This window comes from Gigantopelta aegis, chromosome 12 (assembly GCF_016097555.1).
Source record: "Gigantopelta aegis isolate Gae_Host chromosome 12, Gae_host_genome, whole genome shotgun sequence".
NCBI lineage: Eukaryota > Metazoa > Mollusca > Gastropoda > Neomphalida > Peltospiridae > Gigantopelta > Gigantopelta aegis.
Window position 1 is genome coordinate 47,218,982 of NC_054710.1, and position 10,603 is coordinate 47,229,584.

General features: G+C 35.5%; 1 long non-coding RNA gene across 1 annotated transcript; it reads left to right on the forward strand.

Moving 5' to 3' along the window:
• The first annotated feature begins 5,884 nt into the window (after nt 1-5,884).
• Nucleotides 5,885-9,416, forward strand: LOC121386775. Its single transcript, XR_005959702.1, has 3 exons — nt 5,885-6,090; nt 6,444-6,505; nt 9,106-9,416. It is a non-coding gene; the product is annotated as an uncharacterized LOC121386775 (long non-coding RNA).
• Nucleotides 9,417-10,603: the final 1,187 nt, after the last annotated feature.

Genomic DNA, 10,603 nt, shown 5'->3' on the forward strand with positions numbered 1-10,603 from the left:
ATCTCAGTGGATCATTTTCTGAATGTTTTCCCCATCCTAACCAGTGTCCCATGACTAGTATATTACACGCCTATCAAAGTACATGTAAAAGAATCCTTGCTGCTACTGGAAACATTATCTCGAGCTATGTCGAGCGCTCAACATTTTAACTCTCATCATCAAGTATGTCTTCATCTTTTGCAAATTCTCTATTTTGGCTGGGCGTGAACGGGGTTTAGCTAGGTCGGTTGAGTGCTCGCCTGAGGTGCTTGCATCGCAGGATCGAACCACCTTGGTGGATCCATTCAATTGATTGTTTCTTTTCATTGTTCCAAACAGTGCACCACAACTGGGCAAAGGCCGTAGTATTTGTTTTTCTGTCTGTGACAGTGTGCATATAAAGAACCCTTGATACTACCGGTAATGGAAAAATGTAGCTTATGATCTTGAGCTCTCAACTTATTATCTTAAGCAATCTGATTAAAATTAGCTCTACTGGTCTCACCAGTAGATCTAACAGCATTGCGTGGACTCCCATGTCCAGGTGACATTTCATCTATAAATAACAATTTAAATATCGACCAATTATACTACGCCTTTTATAGCGTTATTTGGGAGCATTCAAATTCAAAAAATATCGAGCGAAACTATTTATGCAATAGGCGAACTTGCTGGTCTATTTCAACATTGAAAAAACAGGGGGAAAAGTGCAATAATAAACTCTGGATTGTATACTAGTATAAACAGATTTTATGGCTATACCAGCACGGTTTTGATTTTCGTCTTGAAACGAATTTTATATAAAATTTCATATTGAAATTAGTTTCCGGCATACTTCGTAATTCACCCGAATCATTTCGTATACCCTCGACACAATCCCGAATGTTTTCAAATTCTTTTCAAATCACTGGCGTGATTTTGCAAGTAAGGTTTTGATTGGCCGAATGAAAGATCATTTGGACATGAGCTCCAACGGGCTGCTGTTAGATCCACATGTAATAGTGGAGCTAATTTTAATTAGATTGTTATCTCAAGCTATCAATGTATTGCGCTCAACATATTAACTCTCGTCAACATGTATGTCGTTTTCTTTTGCAATTCTCTTTTTGGCTGTACAGTATTGATACAGAAGTCGACAGCTAAAGATAATAAGTCGTGCGATGGAGATAACAAATCGAGCACTAGAGATAATAAGTCAAGAGTTTAACATAATACGTTTAGCACTCGGTCAAAAGCTCGAGATAATATAAGTCGAGCACTCAAGATAATAAGTCGAGCGCTTGAGATAATCGGTAATGCGCTCAAGATAATAAGTCGAGAGCTCGAGATATTAAGACTGTTGTGCATTCAGCAAGCGCAGAAAAAAAAGGTCGATCGATGTTTACTTGTGGCTTAAAAGTACTTTGATGACGTCAAATATCGAAAATGTAGATATGAAAAAGCACGTTTCCGCGCGCAGATTACCTTAATGGAAAGTTGGCCTTATGTTGAGATCTCGACATATTATATTGATGTTGAGGGCTGAACCTATTATCTTGAGCTCTCCAATTATATTGTCAAATGCTATACTTATCTCTTGTCAATGCGTACGTACCTTCAGTGGCATATTATAGTCATAATAACAGGTCGAGAGCTTGACATTATAATTTAAAATCTTGAGATAATGTGCCGACATTTCAAAATAATAAGTTAAGCATTCGACAAAACAAGTTCAGTATCTTTAAACGTAAGAAAAAAATGTGTACCGGTATGTCCTAAATATACCACCATATTATTTATTTTATGGGCGTTTCTTTTAGATTATATGAAAAAAAAAGTTTGAGGCCTCAGCACATTTTAAATTACTGGTGTTTAACATAATGATAGTTATTTTAACACTATGGTCAAACGTTGATTCATTTCTATGGCAACGGAATTAAATAATAATCATAACCATTTTGCATTAAGGGGCCGTTCAAATATTACGTAACGCTATTTTTGTCAAAATTAGACACCCACCCACCCCCTTGTAACGCTAGACCATACACCCCCAAAATATTACGTAACGCTCGGAGATATCCCCCTCCCTCCCCCCCCCCCCAACACACAGACAAAGCAACGTGGCAATGTTTATTTATACCCATGTGTACTACGATGACGTCATTAATGTGACGTATTGCTGTACAGCGGGGGAACAAAATCCCGCGGGTTTTCACTTGCGCCATTTTAATTGATCACCATCAAGGTTGACAAAGAAAAATTATACCAGACCCTAATTGAATATTACTAATATATATTGTTGTCATGGCATGGCACGTTTAAAAGAAAACAAAATTGTGTTACGTAACGCTGTTCAATACACCCCCACCCCTTGTAACGCCACATAACGCTTGGACTTACACCCCCACCCCCCTAAGCGTTACGTAATATTTGAATGGTCCCTAACTTTACATACGCAGTCCTCGGCTGTTACGGCCGTGGTTCATATAGCCGAACTCAAATTCAATTAGATTGTCGCTTAAGCAATAGGCGAACTTGTTGGCCTATTTCAACATTTACAAAACGGGGCAAAAGTGCAGCAATAAACAAGGAGCGGAACATAGCCCAGTGGTAAAGCGCTCGTCTGATGCTCAGGAAACAGAGCTGTCGAAATACATTTGGGAACTAAAAAGAAAAAACGCCGAGTACACAATAACGTGGCGCGTAATAAGGAAAGTGAACACCTTCAAGAGAAGCACGGGGCAGTGCAGTCTATGCATTGAGGAAAAGCTGGAAGTACTGAAAGCTATAGGGACCAACTCGCTGAACAAGAGAAATGAACTTATATCCAAATGCCGACACCCACCCACATGGATTAACAGCCACCCAAGCTAAGCCGAAACATAATAGACCGTACCTATTGCACCTGTTGGTGTCATCAATGCCTCGTGACGTAACGACAGGGCAGTTACACGTTACCTGATGATCGCTTATAGCGTGAAACTTTAAGTTGTAACAAAAGGTGTAACGGTATATATATTTATACTGGCTCCCCAAGAGGTAGAGCACTATATCAGCCACACCAGGAAGAATACTGTATTGTATGTATGTATGTATGTATGTATGTATATGTATGTATATATGTATATATATATATATATATATATATATATATATATGAATGCAGAGTGTAGGTTGTATAGATAATACAAAAGTGTAAATTATGTGTATAAAAAAAGAAAGTGGAGTGTAGATTATATGTATTATAATAAATGTGAAGTGTATGACAATGCACCTGAAGTGCATATTACATGTATAATAATGAATGTGGAGTGTACAGTGTATATTACATGTACGTGTATACTAATGAATGGGAATGTATATTATAACAATAAATAATAATGAATGTGGAGTGTAGATTATATGTATAACAAGCATTCTGGAAGTAGGCCCTACTGCTAAAGCAATACATGTCACCTACAGAGCCAAACAATTTGTTTATATCTCCTAAGTTCAAGGGCTATAACTCTGTAAAACAAATAGGTAAATTGCCATAAGTCAAATTTGATATGTAATAGTACATTATAAATAACATTTCAGCTCAATATATTGAGGCATTGCAAAAACACAGATTGGAAAACTAATTTTCGTTTCGCCAAAATTCAAGGGTTATATCTCTGTCAAAAATAGGTAAATCGTCATGAAAGTCAAACTTGATCTGTAAAGCTATACACAAAATTTCAGCCGAATATGTTGAGGAATTGAAGAAAAAACAGAAGTCCGAAAAACCACGTTTTCATATCTCCTAAGTTCATGGGCAATAACTCTGTCAAAAATGGATATATTGTTATGAAAGTGAAACTTGATCTGTAATAGTATATGATAAAACTATATAGAAAATTACAGCTCAATAGCTTGAGGCATTGCAAAACACAAAGTCCGGAAAACACATTTCCGTATCTCCTAAATTTAAGGGCCATATAAATAGGTAAATCGTCAAGAAAGTCAAACGTGATCTGTAATGGTACACTATAAAGCTATACGAAAAATTTCAGCCCAGTACGGTATGTTGAGGCATCTCCTAAGTTCATGGGCAATAACTCTGTCAAAAATGGATATATTGTTATGAAAGTGAAACTTGATCTGTAATAGTATATGATAAAACTATATAGAAAATTACAGCTCAATAGCTTGAGGCATTGCAAAACACAAAGTCCGAAAAACAAATTTCCATAACCCCTATGTTCAAGGACCACAAAATGTGTAAATCGTCAAGAAAGTCAAACTTGATCTGTAATAGTATATGATAAAATTATATACCAAATTTCAGCTCAAAATCTCGAAGCATTGTGGGAAAAAAACTTCCAGAAAACTTTATGTGTGACAGACGGACGTACAGACGGACAGACAGAAGGACCGATAAGAAACCTATAATCTCGGTTGGGCCGATAGGCGACTAGTAATGCATGTTGATTGTATTCATTGAATAGCACTTAAATTAGTATCAATCCAAAGTTATTTTAAGAGACAATGAATGCATTCAGTACTTAAACATAGTAGTGGATAATGCACATTATATGTATAATAATAAATAGGGGGAGTGCAAATAATTCAAGGGGAGTGCGTATTATACGTATAATAATAACTGGGGGAGTGCAAATTATACGCAGAATTTCGACTGGGGAGTGCATATTCTTGGGGAGTGCAAATTAAATGCTACACCGGTGTTAAAAATGAAATTAAATAGTTAAAAAAAAAAAAATGGGGACCAAAATATTCGTTTGGAATGTCATCTACGCCCACAGCTTTGTTATTTTTGAAGTTTCTAATAGCAGAATTAATTTCATCTGTAGAAATATAATCATTGAAAATATTACTTTCAGAAATTATATCTAATTCATATATTCAGATTCATCATTAGGAACTTAATTCATTGAATGAAAAAAAAACCCCATAAAATAGAAATTGATAAATTATTAGAATTTTAAAAAGAAATTGACGAAATAGAAAACTAACAACTAACCCACTTTCATGGACAGACAGCCCAGATAGCTGAAGTGTGTAATTGTGAGTAAAAACAACGTCTGGTAATTTTGACATATGTAGTCTTAGAGAGGAAACCCGCTACAGTGCATATGAAAGACATTTTGCTACTAATAAAAACATGTTCAGTGTTTCCTCTGAAGATTTTTGTCTAAGAATTATCAATTCGTATTGCAAGTGTTTCACATCCTATAGCCAATGATTAATAAATCAGTGTGCTCTAGTGGTATTGGTAAACTTTTATATATTTAATGCACTCCCACACCAATTATTTTAGTCTAGTTACGACCCTGATACAGGATGATGAAGGACTTGCGACAGCTTTGCCTGTCATACTAGGCAAGTGGACTTTTCGGGGCGTCTGGAACCCTCTACTACAGTCGATGACAAAACATGTTAATTTAAAGTGCACTTACCGCTAATATACAACTTCTATTTAAGTAGTGCATGTAGACCCACCCTCCTACAAATATTACTGGATCCATACCTGCCTCTTAGCATCATTGCAGTGACTGCTTTGTGTTTTGTTTTTTTCTGCGACGCTTTCACGTCTGTCATATGACGTCAAAGATAAAGTTATAGGTTTGTTGTTGTTGTTTTTGTTTAACGACACCACTAGAACACATTAATTTATTAATCAATGGCTATTGGAGGTCAAACATTTGGTAATTTCGACAGAATCTAGTGTTACGGAAGAAACCCTCTACATTTTGGTATTAGTAGCAAGGGATCTACAGATAGGATTGCACAAAACACGGCCTTCGATATACCAGTTGTGGAGCATTGGCTGGAATAAGAAATAGCTCAATGAGCCCACAGACTAGGATCGATCACAGACTGATCACGCATCAGGCGAGCGCTTTACCACCGTGCTATGACCCGCCCCTATGACGCTTTCACGTCTGTCACATGACGTCAAACAATTATTGCGTGCAGCTACAAACATGTATCAGCTATCATTGATTTTTAGTATTTGGAGTCCTATGTTTGATGTTACACACTTCTTGCTTTCCTTGGTGTTTAACATGGGCTAAGGCATTCTTACAAGATGCGGCGGATTTAGATAGGAACACCTCTGTCTTTAAGTTATTAATTTTGTGTTTGTATAAGGTGAGAAGACTTGTTTATGAACACCGCTGAACTATATTTTTTCCCTTTCAATTAATTTATTTGCCAAACCAATTGCCTATAGGCATAAACATAATTCGATACCAGACAAACGTGTAAAAAAATATACACCTGGAATTGCGTCTATTACTACTTAGTAAAACATAGTAATAGGTTAGGAACAATTACAAACGTGAAAGAACAAATTCAGGATGGACACAGTATAAAATTAATTAGCATGTTTTTTGCGTCTGGTAGATTGGATCAAATATTTTCTAAGATTGCGTAATTAAGTTACATTTTGAAGACTTAAAAGTGTTATCGGTTTTAATGCAGAATTTGTTGTTTTCTTTCAGTGATGCTGTTTACTATATTATGTAGGACACAGATCAGAAAAGAATGGACACTGCAAAATAAGGTAAAATTCGTCTTCATTATCATTAGTGTCGCCGAGACTGCACGTCCTCGGTTCCATTAAATTAGTGTCACACCGCCTACTTAAAAAAGTGTTTTAAAATATTGTATTTGCTTTGTATTTATTTTATCGTCTGTTATTTGAATGTTATGTTCTTCAATATCATTAGTGTCGCCGAGACTGCACGTCCTCGGTTCCATTAAATTAGTGTCACACCGCCTACTTAAAAACGTGTTTTAAAATATTGTATTTGCTTTGTATTTATTTTATCGTCTGTTATTTGAATGTTATGTTCTTCAATATCATTAGTGTCGCCGAGACTGCACGTCCTCGGTTCCATTAAATTAGTGTCACACCGCCTACTTAAAAACGTGTTTTAAAATATTGTATTTGCTTTGTATTTATTTTATCGTCTGTTATTTGAATGTTATGTTCTTTTACATACATACATACATACATACATGGATGCCTCGATAGCTCAGAGCACATCGTGGTTAGCCTTGCAATTTGCGGGCGATTCGGTGCCACAGGTTCGAGTCCCAGCAACGGCATGTGACAATTTGTGAGGCCAGAAAGGATTTAGTTATCCCCTGCGCGAGTGCGTTAATATCTATGTATGTAACAGTCAACCTACATACATACATAAATATACGTATAATTCACAAGATTAGGATATTTAATGGTGCATTACACAAAAACGGCATACCTTTCAGTTTAAAAACACTAGGATTAGTTCTATATTTTCAATATTTTGATTTTTATAACTGAATAAATAATGGTATTCATCTCCAGTATTAGTATTACACAGTTAACATGGCATTTTAATTTAGGAATGTTAAACCTATGGTAGTGTCGGAAATATAATAAAATTTATTTTCGTCACTTATATCTATTTAATGATACTCTACCTAATTTAGCATTTACTTGTTTTGGCTCTCATTGATGTACAAGGTGGTGTTTACTCTTGAAATTCAAAGAAAGATGTTAGTAAACAGGTGATTTGCGAACTTTATTGGAACACACTATAACAAATTTTGATCGACATGTGTCAATTTCATTTACCCTTAAACAAACTCTTAATTTAAAACTAAGTTAACCGAGTATATTGAATTGCAGCATAAATTATTAATTATTACCAGCATATTTAGTGAATATAAATTCAATATAAGTACATTAGAAATATACACAATCTTGCAACCACTTAAAGGTGCTATATCATAGTTACATGTGAGCATCTGTTTTTGATAATGATTCTCCAATAAAAAATTATTTTCTACTAGTAGATTAAACTATTTCATTATAATCATTGTGGGCATATATATATATAGTTGAAGGTGTAATCTTAAATTTTAAAGAAAAATTTAATAAAAAATTATTTGCAATAGCTGTCATTATGTAACTTTGAGATAACACCTTTAATACCGGTATAATACTCAGAATGGTTATTGGCAATTTTGCTCAAATGTTACTTATAAATGTCTACAACTATTTTGTTTTGGAGAGGGATAGGGGTAAACCATGATCAGAGACGGTTCCTCACATATTGCAACAGCAATGAAATTGACAGAAATCGATCAAAATTTGTTATAGTGTCTTCCAATAAAGTGCACAAATCACTTTGAATTTCAAGAGTAAATACCAACTTGTACATCAATGAGAGCCCAAACGAGTAAATGCTAAATTAGGTAGAGTATCATTAAATAGATATTTACAACATATTTACATGTCAGTTTAATATGAAAGAAATAATCGACAAAACTAATTTTTATTCTATTTTCGACACCACTTTAGTCCATTTACCTGCTTCGAGCGGTAATCTTAAATTTAACATCCATAATTTGGTTATCCACTATCTATTTTGGTACGATAACACCATTAAATAGGTTTCGAAGCAAAATTTCGTTTTGAATAATGTATAAAATTGGCCACTAGAAGCATTTGCAATATCAGAAAAAAACACTGTTGTATAAACTGAGCGCAGAGATTTTGTTTTAAGTCTTGTTTATAGGATTTGAAATCGACATATTGATTGTTGTAGATGAACCCCATTCCTGTGTTATCGAAAATAGTTTATGAATTTCAGCCAACCGCATCAGACATCAGTACTATTACTATTCCAGGCGCGGATTCAGGCGGGGGCCCAAGGGTCCCGCTCCTTATTTTTGTTGAAACAATATATATTACTGAATTCACACAAATGCAAAGTTGTCCCGTCCATCTGTTAAGGACCTTTAAATTCTATTTTTGGTGAAACAATATATATTACTGAATTCACACAAATGCAAAGTTGTCCCGTCCACCTGTTAAGGACCTTTAAATTCTATTTTTGGTGAAACAATATATATTACTGAATTCACACAAATGCAAAGTTGTCCCGTCCACCTATTAAGGACCTTTAAATTCTATTTTCAAAAACTACAATGGGTTTTGGGCCCCCTCTATTAAAAAATCCTGGATCCGCGCCTGCATTCTATTATGAAACTCCAGACTTGTTTTTTTGTTGCCGACTGAATGCACGTGGCAAGCGGCATGCAGGACTCATCTTAGAATACAAAGAAACCGTGTGTGTGTGCAATGTTAATATTTCTATATTATTATTTCAGATATCAATCCACGGAGCGTTAAACATCTTATAGTAATCGCGCAGATTTGAAAAGAACAACATCATCAAAAATAAAACTGCAAGCGTTTCAAGTTCTACTAAAACAAAACACCATTTCAAGTCAGTCATGTGATCTACACGTGATTCCATCCATCAAACTGGAATCTACCTGTAATTTGGATGTCTGGAGGAAAGTACAAAAATCTATTACAATCTAGTTGAAGACCTGAAGAACATGCCAAGTACCCTACGTATTAAATTAGTAGAATAATACAGTAAATGAATGTGTGAATAAATTTATTTTTAACAGTATGTTGTGTGATTTGTGGTGTCGTTTAAGCTTCCTGATAAAATAAAGTAACACGATAAGTGTACGGTTTCCCATTTGGGGGAGGGGCGGCCCCGATCGGGGGTCTGATTTTATGCCCGAATTAAACAAAAATGCCCGTATCAGATCCCAGATTTTGTATGCTATCTAAGCACTACGATATCGTAAAACTACTAGGCGTCGTTGACGATGATTTTACGATATCGTAGCTCTGAGATAGCTTCGAAAATCTTTAGCCTGGATGCCAACGTTTCCAAGTCCCATGTACCAGCCGCTATTACTGGAGGTGCAAGAAGGATGTATTCTTTTGTAATGTGCCTCCTCGGGAGTGGCTGTCCTATAAACGAAAGTTAAAAGTTTGTTTTGTTTACTTGAGCACATTAATGTATTAATCATTAAATGCCAAACAGAATTATTTAGTAATTTTATCATACAGTCTTAAGAGAGGGAACCCGCTACATTTGTTTCCATTGGCAGCAAGGGAAATCATCTTATTTATTACCCCAGCAGGCACTCATAACGGGGAAAATAAAAATCATTATCATGCATTGGTTTAACGTACACTACACTACCTATTAGTGGAGTGGCTTAGCTCCAAATTTTGATGAAATCGTGACACGCTGGGCCAAAGCACCAAATTTGGTATACTTGTCAGTTAGGTCATACAAAAACATTATTCGATGAGGTGCCCGACCTACGATCGCCGGAACAGTATTTTTCAAGATGGCCGCCATCAACATTATCAGAAATAACCCTTTTCACCTAAAACTAAAACTTTGAAACTAAAGGTCTTAAAGAAGTGAAACCACGGTCTATATCTACTACTTGAATGGCGTTACTGGTTTTATAGTGATTAAAATCATATATGTCCATATTCCAAGATGGCCGCCACCGCCATTATAAAAATATCACCCTTTTCAACATAGCTTTGAAACTACAAGACAAAGAGAGGTAGAACCAGTGTCTATTCCTACTATTCCAGCCTCAAGGTGTTATGTGGTAATACTACAGTTATGTTGGCCAGTATCACACTTGCCCATATTCAAGATGGCCGCCACTGCCATTATAAAACATCACTCATTTCAGCATAGCTTTGAAACTACAAGACATAGAGCGGTAGAACCAGTGTATATACCTACTATTTCAGTATCAAGGTTTTATATGGTAACAC